We start from the raw sequence: 9810 nt of genomic DNA on the forward strand, positions 1-9810 counted from the left end.
CATGCCCACTAACAAGAATCCAAAGTTCACAAAGGAGGAGCTGGAGGTCCTTGTCGACGAAATCGTCAGAGTCGAGCCACAGCTCTTTGGAACATTGGTCAGTCGGACCAGCATATCTGAAAAATCGGCCATGTGGGAGAGGATCGTCAATGCTGTGAATGCTGTTGGGTCCACCATAAGGACCAGGCATGAGTGCCAAGCCAGGTGGTACGATCTGCGGAGGACGGTCCGCCGCAAAATGACGATCACAACCAGGCTAACATCACTGGAGGAGGGCCACCCCGCAGACAGGTACACTACCATCCCTGGGAGGAGAAGGTGATGGCCACGCTGCCGCCGTTGGGAGTAGACGGAGTAGAAGGAGTCCGAGAGCCTGGTGAGTACACAAACAACTCACCTCACATGGGGGGAACGCCATACACAACCAAAATAACAATCATGCACGCAACCCCCCCAAAGCCAGCACCAGACACAACCACACTCCAAAAACACACACATGCCACTAGCGCCTCCATGCCCCAAGCAAGGCCATGCCAGGTCACAGGCCACACAAAACACCAACACAAGACAGGATATCCCCGATGCCGGGAGGGTGGGCCTCAAAACTAACATAGAGCAACTCTGAAGAACACAACAACGCCCTCAGCCCATATGGCCTAGGGCACAGCCATACAAACAGTGTGTCCCCACACAGTACTGTGTTGCCTGCAAATGGTGGCCGCGTTGCAGGATGACATGGGTATGAAGGCACAATTTGCACATAACAGCAGCTAATGAAGACGCATCACCCTGAAAGAGTGTCAGCACACACCGCCACAGCAGCAGCGCAGACTCAGACACTCCGCCCAATGTGTGCCCGGAGATAAGCAACAAACCCACATGAACAAGCCAATGGCCTTTGAAAGACCTGCAAACTGTGTGTGCCCAGGAAGCTGGGCTGAGGTGACAGAGGGTGACACACAGAGGGAGAGAGAGGGGGAGAGAGAGGGAGGGATACAGAGGTGGACACAGGGAGACAGACAGAGGGAGGGAGGAGCGTGACAGAGGGAGGGAGAAAGGGAGACAGAGGGAGACGGACAGAGGGAGGAGGTTGACAGAGGGAGACGGACAGAGGGAGGAGGTTGACAGAGGGAGACGGACAGAGGGAGGAGGGTGACAGAGGAAGACGGACAGAGGGAGGAGGTTGACAGAGGGAGACGGACAGAGGGAAGAGGTTGACAGAGGGAGACGGACAGAGGGAGGAGGGTGACAGAGGGAGGGAGAAAGGGAGAGAGGGAGATGGACAGAGGGAGAAGGCTGACAGAGGGAGGGAGAAAAGGAGACAGAGGGAGACAGACAGAGGGAGGAGGTTGACAGAGGGAGGGAGAAAAGGAGACAGAGGGAGACGGACAGTGGGAGGAGGTTGACAGAGGGAGGGAGAAAGGGAGACAGAGGGAGACGAACAGAGGGAGGAGGTTGACAGAGGGAGACGGACAGAGGGAGGAGGTTGACAGAGGGAGGCAGAAAGGGAGACAGAGGGAGACGGACAGAGGGAGGAGGCTGACAGAGGGAGGGAGAAAAGGAGACAGAGGGAGACGGACAGAGTGAGGAGGTTGACAGAGGGAGGGAGAAAAGGAGACAGAGGGAGACGGACAGGGGGAGGAGGTTGACAGAGGGAGGGAGAAAGGGAGACAGAGGGAGACGGACAGAGGGAGGAGGTTGACAGAGGGAGACGGAGAGAGGGAGGAGGTTGACAGAGGGAGCGAGAAAGGGAGACAGAGGGAGACGGACAGAGGGAGGAGGTTGACAGAGGGAGACGGACAGAGGGAGGAGGGTGACAGAGGGAGGGAGAAAGGGAGACAGAGGGAGACGGACAGAGGGAGACGGACAGAGGGAGGAGGGTGACAGAGGGAGACGGACAGAGGGAGGAGGTTGACAGAGGGAGGGAGACAGAGGGAGACGGACAGAGGGAGGAGGTTGACAGAGGGAGATGGACAGAGGGAGGAGGTTGACAGAGGGAGGGAGACAGAGGGAGATGGACAGAGGGAGGAGGTTGACAGAGGGAGACGGACAGAGGGAGGAGGTTGACAGAGGGAGCGAGAAAGGGAGACAGAGGGAGACGGACAGAGGGAGGAGAATGACAGAGGGAGGGAGAAAGGGAGGAGGGTGACAGAGGGAGACGGACAGAGGGAGAAGGTTGACAGAGGGAGGGAGACAGAGGGAGATGGACAGAGGGAGGAGGTTGACAGAGGGAGACGGACAGAGGGAGGAGGGTGACAGAGGGTGGGAGAAAGGGAGACAGAGGGAGACGGACAGAGGGAGGAGGTTAACAGAGGGAGACGGACAGAGGGAGGAGGTTGACAGAGGGAGACGGATAGAGGGAGGAGGGTGACAGAGGGAGACGGACAGAGGGAGAAGGTTGACAGAGGGAGGGAGACAGAGGGAGATGGACAGAGGGAGGAGGTTGACAGAGGGAGACGGACAGAGGGAGGAGGGTGACAGAGGGAGGGAGAAAGGGAGACAGAGGGAGACGGACAGAGGGAGGAGGTTGACAGAGGGAGGGAGAAAAGGAGATAGAGGGAGACGGACAGAGGGAGGAGGTTGACAGAGGGAGACGGACAGAGGGAGGAGGTTGACAGAGGGAGGGAGAAAGGGAGACAGAGGGAGACGGACAGAGGGATGAGGTTGACAGAGGAAGACGGACAGAGGGAGGAGGGTGACAGAGGGAGGAGAAAGGGAGACAGAGGGAGACGGACAGAGGGAGGAGGTTGACAGAGGGAGGGAGAAAGGGAGACAGAGGGAGACGGACAGAGGGAGGAGGTTGACAGAGGGAGACGGACAGAGGGAGGAGGGTGACAGAGGGAGACGGACAGAGGGAGGAGGGTGACAGAGGGAGGGAGAAAGGGAGACAGAGGGAGACGGACAGAGGGAGGAGGTTGACAGAGGGAGGGAGAAAAGGAGACAGAGGGAGATGGACAGAGGGAGGAGGTTGACAGAGGGAGGGAGAAAAGGAGACAGAGGGAGACGGACAGAGGAAGGAGGTTGACAGAGGGAGACGGACAGAGGGAGGAGGGTGACAGAGGGAGGGAGAAAGGGAGACAGAGGGAGACGGACAGAGGGAGGAGGCTGACAGAGGGAGGGAGAAAAGGAGACAGAGTGAGACGGACAGAGGGAGGAGGTTGACAGAGGGAGGGAAAAAGGGAGACAGAGGGAGACGGACAGAGGGAGGAGGTTGACAGAGGGAGACGGACAGAGGGAGGAGGGTGACAGAGGGAGGGAGAAAGAGAGACAGAGGGAGACGGACAGAGGGAGGAGGCTGACAGAGGGAGGGAGAAAAGGAGACAGAGGGAGACGGACAGAGGGAGGAGGTTGACAGAGGGAGGGAGAAAAGGAGACAGAGGGAGACGTACAGAGGGAGGAGGTTGACAGAGGGAGGGAGAAAGGGAGACAGAGGGAGACGGACAGAGGGAGGAGGTTGACAGAGGGAGACGGACAGAGGGAGGAGGTTGACAGAGGGAGGGAGACAGAGGGAGACGGACAGAGGGAGGAGGCTAACAGAGGGAGGGAGAAAGGGAGACAGAGGGAGACGGACAGAGGGAGGAGGTTGACAGAGGGAGGGAGAAAGGGAGACAGAGGGAGGAGGTTGACAGAGGGAGACGGACAGAGGGAGGAGGGTGACAGAGGGAGGGAGAAAGGGAGACAGAGGGAGACAGACAGAGGGAGGAGGCTGACAGAGGGAGGGAGAAAAGGAGACAGAGGGAGACGGACAGTGGGAGGAGGTTGACAGAGGGAGGGAGAAAAGGAGACAGAGGGAGACGGACAGAGGGAGGAGGTTGACAGAGGGAGGAAGAAAGGGAGACGGACAGAGGGAGGAGGTTGACAGAGGGATGGAGAAAGGGAGACAGAGGGAGACGGACAGAGGGAGGAGGTTAACAGAGGGAGACCGACAGAGGGAGGAGGTTGACAGAGGGAGACGGACAGAGGGAGGAGGGTGACAGAGGGAGATGGACAGAGGGAGTAGGTTGACAGAGGGAGACGGACAGAGGGAGGAGGTTGACAGAGGGAGACGGACAGAGGGAGGAGGTTGACAGAGGGAGACGAACAGAGGGAGGAGGCTGACAGAGGGAGGGAGAAAAGGAGACAGAGGGAGACGGACAGAGGGAGGAGGTTGACACAGGGAGATGGACAGAGGGAGGAGGGTGACAGAGGGAGGGAGAAAGGGAGACAGAGGGAGACCAAATCACCCTTGGGTGTTGTGGCCATGTCCGCTCGTCAGCAGGTGGACTGTGTGCATGTAGACAAGGTTTGGCAGTGCGTAAACCCCCCCTTCAACCTTTGATAAACACTGGGCCATGTGTCAATCTGTGCACGAGTACATCCGTGCTGCAGGCACAAACCTAACCTTACACCCAGTATACCCACCCACTGTGTTTGTCAGAACCCTGTCACAAATGCTTAAGTTACCTACCTGCATTCCAAATAGCATGGAAAAAACACCATTTGGCCACGTACAGTGCAACACGTAAGGCGGCTATGCATGGCTCGCTACGCCCGCTCACTACACTGCTGACTGCGTTCCAAAAAGATGCATCAACTAAGAGTGTGTCACACATAGGTAAAGTGTTGAAAGTGGTGGCCAAGGGACATACCCATGCACAAGGGCACTGTGAGAGGAATGCAAGCCAAATCCAACCACACAGAGGAACTGTGCCAACTCCAAGATGAATTAAACATTGATGTCGCATGTAACACAATTAACATTGTCTCTCTCACACACAGGTCAACGTCGTCCATCTCCCCCCAACACTGGGGGGGAAGACTCACAGGACCAGGCTCTGCGTGAAGAGGACCCCACCGGCAGCGACGACTCTCACCACTCCGTGGATGACCCAGACCAACCTGGCCCCTCTGGTGTCCAACCACCTGCAGCTCCTGCGTCAGGTACAACTGTGCCAACCACCACCCCCATTCCTGCCACATCCCAGGAGACATCCAGGAGCCTTGCCCACACACAACACAGCCAGTCTGTCCAGGAGGGACAAGGTTCTCCGGGCACCCAGGAGGAGGCAGGCGACACCGCAAATGCCACCCCTCAGGCGTCCCGGAGACCCGATGTGCCCACAACGGCAGGCCAGGCGCAAGTGGGCAGGGGTGGTGGGGGTGGAGGACGGCGGAGGCGCGAACCTGATCAGTTGGCTCAGGAACCGGTACTGTCCCACGTCAGCAACATCCTGGACACATACCAGCGTGACGCCAGGGGCATGGTCCAGATTGCGTCAACCCTCACAGACATCAAGGGGACCCTCGAGGAGATGAAGACCCTGCAGGCCGAGCAACATGCCTGTCAACAGCGACACCAAGGACGGATGGAGGCAAGACCGGCTGAGCTCGTGGCGGTGCAAACGGACATGACCCGTGTACTCTGTTGGATTGCCGAAAACATGGGCAACCCTCCCTGTGCCACCAGGCGAAGAACATCACCACCCACAGGGAGGGATCAGGAGGAGGAGGATTCATCCGACGCAGCATCACAAGCATCGTCACGGCCTGCTTCTGAGGGTCCCCGCAGGAAGGTGGGTCGTCCACGCAAAAGACCGTGAGAGTCAGCGGAACATCACCATCTCCCAGGTCACCTGGCCTGGCACCTGGCCCTCTGGCCCAACAGCAGCACATCAGCAAATGACATTCTCTGCCACATGGCCTTGCTGGTCACTGTCTGACCAATGTTGACAAAGACTGTGGCACAGACTCTGACTTTCAATGGCAAGGATACCAACTCCCCCTGTGAACTTTGGATTCTACACTCCCGCCAAGCACCTCATGTCACCCCCCCCAAACACGTACCCCAGCACAAATAAAATTCATCACAATCACAAGATGATGCCGTCATTTTGCATTATTCCACTACATGTGTGTGTTGTAAAGTCAAACCATGCCTGATTTCAGAAGTAACTCCAACCATGCATACCCTGTGGTCTGAGTCTGGCACAGGACACACATGGGTCACAATGTACCATCCAATACAGACATGGAGCACCATACTCACCCGTGATGGGCCCAACCAGCTGAGGGGGTGCCCGCACAACTGTGCCTACAGACCTATGTAGATGAGCAACAGTCATGCGCAGAGGTCAGGGATCATGTGGGGTGTCCTGGGGTGCTACTCCCAGGTATGTGTAGACACGTGGCAGAACCATGTCCTGCATGCTTGAGTCAGGTGGATGTGGAGAATGGTGGGCCGGCCAAGGTTGGATGCATGGAGATGGCACAATGGGGTGTTGGATCACAGTGCCACAAGGTTGTGTTGTGGTTGTGGGCTGCATCCTGAGTGTGTGGATTGTGAAGGTCATCCTGCAGCTGGCAGTGATTCATTCCCCCATCTCTGTTGGACGTTGATGTGGCCTGGTCGCCGGATGTAGAAGCAGAGCTGTGCAGATGCACCCTGGATGTGGACAAGTATCATGGGAGTTGTAACGCACACGTCCGTAGAGTGCAGGGTAGGATTAGACACGGATGTCGTAGTTGACCTGGGGGATGGTCTCTCTTGCCTTGAGGTGGATGGAACTGGGGATCTTGTGCATAATCCAGAGTGTGCTGCAGCATGAGGCACAGATGCTGCTGATCTGCATAGCACATGTCAGCAAGCAATCCATGATGAACACCAGCTCGTTTGCGTGGACACTGGGTGCCCTTGCTGCAGAGCCTGCAGCAGCATGCGCCATGTCAAGAAAACAATGCCACAAGTAGCACACAAAGACAAGGATCTCAGGAAGGAACCATGCAAAAGGTGTATGTCAAGGAAGGACTGTCTGGTTCAACATGGCTCACACACACACAATGGATGCACATGCAGCACAGTGGCTGTCGTGGAGACTGACATGCAACAATACCTACACAGCCATGGACATCATGCACAATACAGATTCTAATCCCTGACAAACAGCTTGCATCTTGCTACTCTACACATAGACTCATATGCACCATCTCTGAGAAATATGCCAGACATGCCGCATGCACAGTGGCAACAGACCACCATTGACAGAGATGAGGCACCTTGGAGGCAGAGGGACACCTTTATTAGTCATGTGTGTCGGAATGCTAATGCAACTCTGTCAACACATACACAGGTCATGTGGATGAACACGTGGGACCAACACTGCCCCCCCCTGTGCACCACAGATGCTGGAAATCCATAGCACTGGCACACAAGTGACGGGTTACAGCTAAACACCCCCTGCTGCTCACGGAGAGGCTGCTATACACCATTGAGCCTCTAATGGGGAATTCACACACCATGTCAACCCGGTGCAACCCGTATGTTTCCGAGGGCAGTGTTACACACATTGATGGCTTCATCACAATCCACAATCCCATTACAGATGACTGTCACCAAGTCTGACCATCAATTCAGGGGAATTCAGCTCCATGTCATGTGCCCCATGGTGATTCTACATGTATGTAAAGTATCCAAACATGAACAGGAGCAGTGCACACACATTCCAAACAAATACCACTCCCAAAAAGCTATGCTGCATCCCTTACCCTAAGGAGATTTTCAAACTTGTCCGTGCATGTAACGCTGATTCAGCACATGTTGCTGTGTTCATGAGGAATAGCAGGAGCACAACAATGCCACCAGCAGACAGCATGCGCAAGTACCTATGGATGAGAGACACACCAGAAGTCAGCCAAAAGAAGCACATCCGCATGCATGTGCATGTACTCGACACGTATAAGGTTGTCAACATCCTAGGTGACAATGATGACTCTGGAAAAACATTCTGCCATTGCACCATCACTCGAGTGACACATCCAAACACACCTCTGACTCACTTGGCAGACATGCAGATGGACACACACATCGCAACACATGCCACACACGGCCCAATGCGTGCACACTCAGACACTGGAACTCACCACTAAGCAAAGAAGTTGCGTATGAGCCGACTCCGGATGTCCTCTACCGCCTCCTCCTCCTCCACATCACTTGCCTCATGACCAAGCCCTTCATCCTCCATGGGTGGATGGTCCTGCTCATCCGGATCCAGGATGAGTGGCACAGCTTTCTCCACTGCCATGTTGTGCAGCATGCAGCACACGAGGAAGATCTTGCAGACCTTCACCGGTGCATATGAGAGTGCGCCACCGGTCTTGTGGAGGCAACGGAATCGGCTCTTCAGGAGGCCAAACGTCCTCCCTATCACTCGCCTGGTCCGCCTATGGGCGTTGTTGTAGCGGTGATGGCCAGCCGTGCTGGGGTTGCGGAGAGGCGTGATCAGCCATGGCATGTTGGGATAGCCTGCGTCCCCTACATGGAAACATCATGGACAAGAGTGGGTCAGGAGAAGCAGTAAGACAGGAAGATGAAGTTAAATACAGGACTGCCAGAGGATACCCACCAACAACACATGCTCGTTCGTTGCGCAGCTGCAGCATCATTTCAGGCACCCTGCTACGCCTCATGATGTAGGCATCGTGTGCTGATCCTGGAAAACGAGCACAGACATGTGAAATCACCATGTTGGCAAGACACACCACAAGGGCATTAATGGAGTGGTAATGTTTGCGGTTCCTATACGCTACCTCCTGTGCCTGTGGTGGTACCAAAGCCACATGTGTTCCATCTATGGACCCAATGACATGGGGCATCCCTCCCAGGGCATAGAACTCACGCTTGACACCTGTCAACTGCTCAGGAGTTGGGAATTTAATGAACTCATCCAGGTGATCCAACATGGCCTCTAAAAAATCATGCAGAACACGGCTGAACATGCCCCCAACATGAGCAATGGTATATTGAAAGGTACCCGTGGCAAAGAAATCTAGGGCTGCCATCACCTTCATCTTGGGTGTCAGTGCAGTAGGATACCTGTGTAGCGGTTGGAGGTGTGGTGCCAGCCGTGTCGTCAAGTCCTCAATCAACTGTTGGGGGAAGCGGTAGCGGCGTATACAGTCACGTTCCCTTAGGTCAGCCAAGTCCGGAATTGGTCGAGGGAGAGGCGGAGCTCTGCAGTGAATTTGAAGGGACAACGAAGAGTGAGTACAGTACACCATCAATGTCAATGTACTGAGCACATGTTCAACAGGCAATACACATATGCTACATACAGAGTCAGGTCTGTGCAATATGCCCTGGACACGTATGCCAGGCAGGTGACACTCCTACCAAGAGCCAGCCACAAACGTGGATTCTCAGGCTCAACATGACATGGCATTAAACTAGCGGTGGGCCAGTGTGAGTGAACAGGCAGACGCATCACAGGAGTGCCAGACATCCGCATATGGGCAGAATAAATATGTTAATCATACAGACAGGTTGTGGAACACTAGAGGCACAGGTCACATGTAATGTAAAAATGACAGACCACACACCTTGCCATCAAGGGGTACATGTCAAGCCTGATCACACATACATTGAGAGTATGCAGATATGTCCATGTTTTGGAACTCCGTGTAGATGCATACATACACACCTTACGTCGGATTACACATGTGGGCGGGTGTGCGTAACAGTGTGCCATGCCCATCTACACACAGACACATGTTGGTTGCAGCAACTGCAGATGCATTTGACCAAACACCTACAGCAAACCCATGGGAACACATGACACACACATGACATAGTTACAGCGTGCAACGCGGGCATTAACATCTCAGGTGTAACATTCCGTGTACCTGGACTCAGGGGACAGTTGCGGGTGTCGGTGACTGTGCCATGCCAGTGACGCATGGCTCAACAAGTCTGTACTACATGCACACATGTCAAAGGAGTGAAGGGTATGTGTGGCACATAGTGCACCATCACACATTTCATGTGTACACAGCTCATCC

The sequence above is a fragment of the Triturus cristatus genome, chromosome 5_1, assembly GCF_964204655.1.
Source record: "Triturus cristatus chromosome 5_1, aTriCri1.1, whole genome shotgun sequence".
NCBI lineage: Eukaryota > Metazoa > Chordata > Amphibia > Caudata > Salamandridae > Triturus > Triturus cristatus.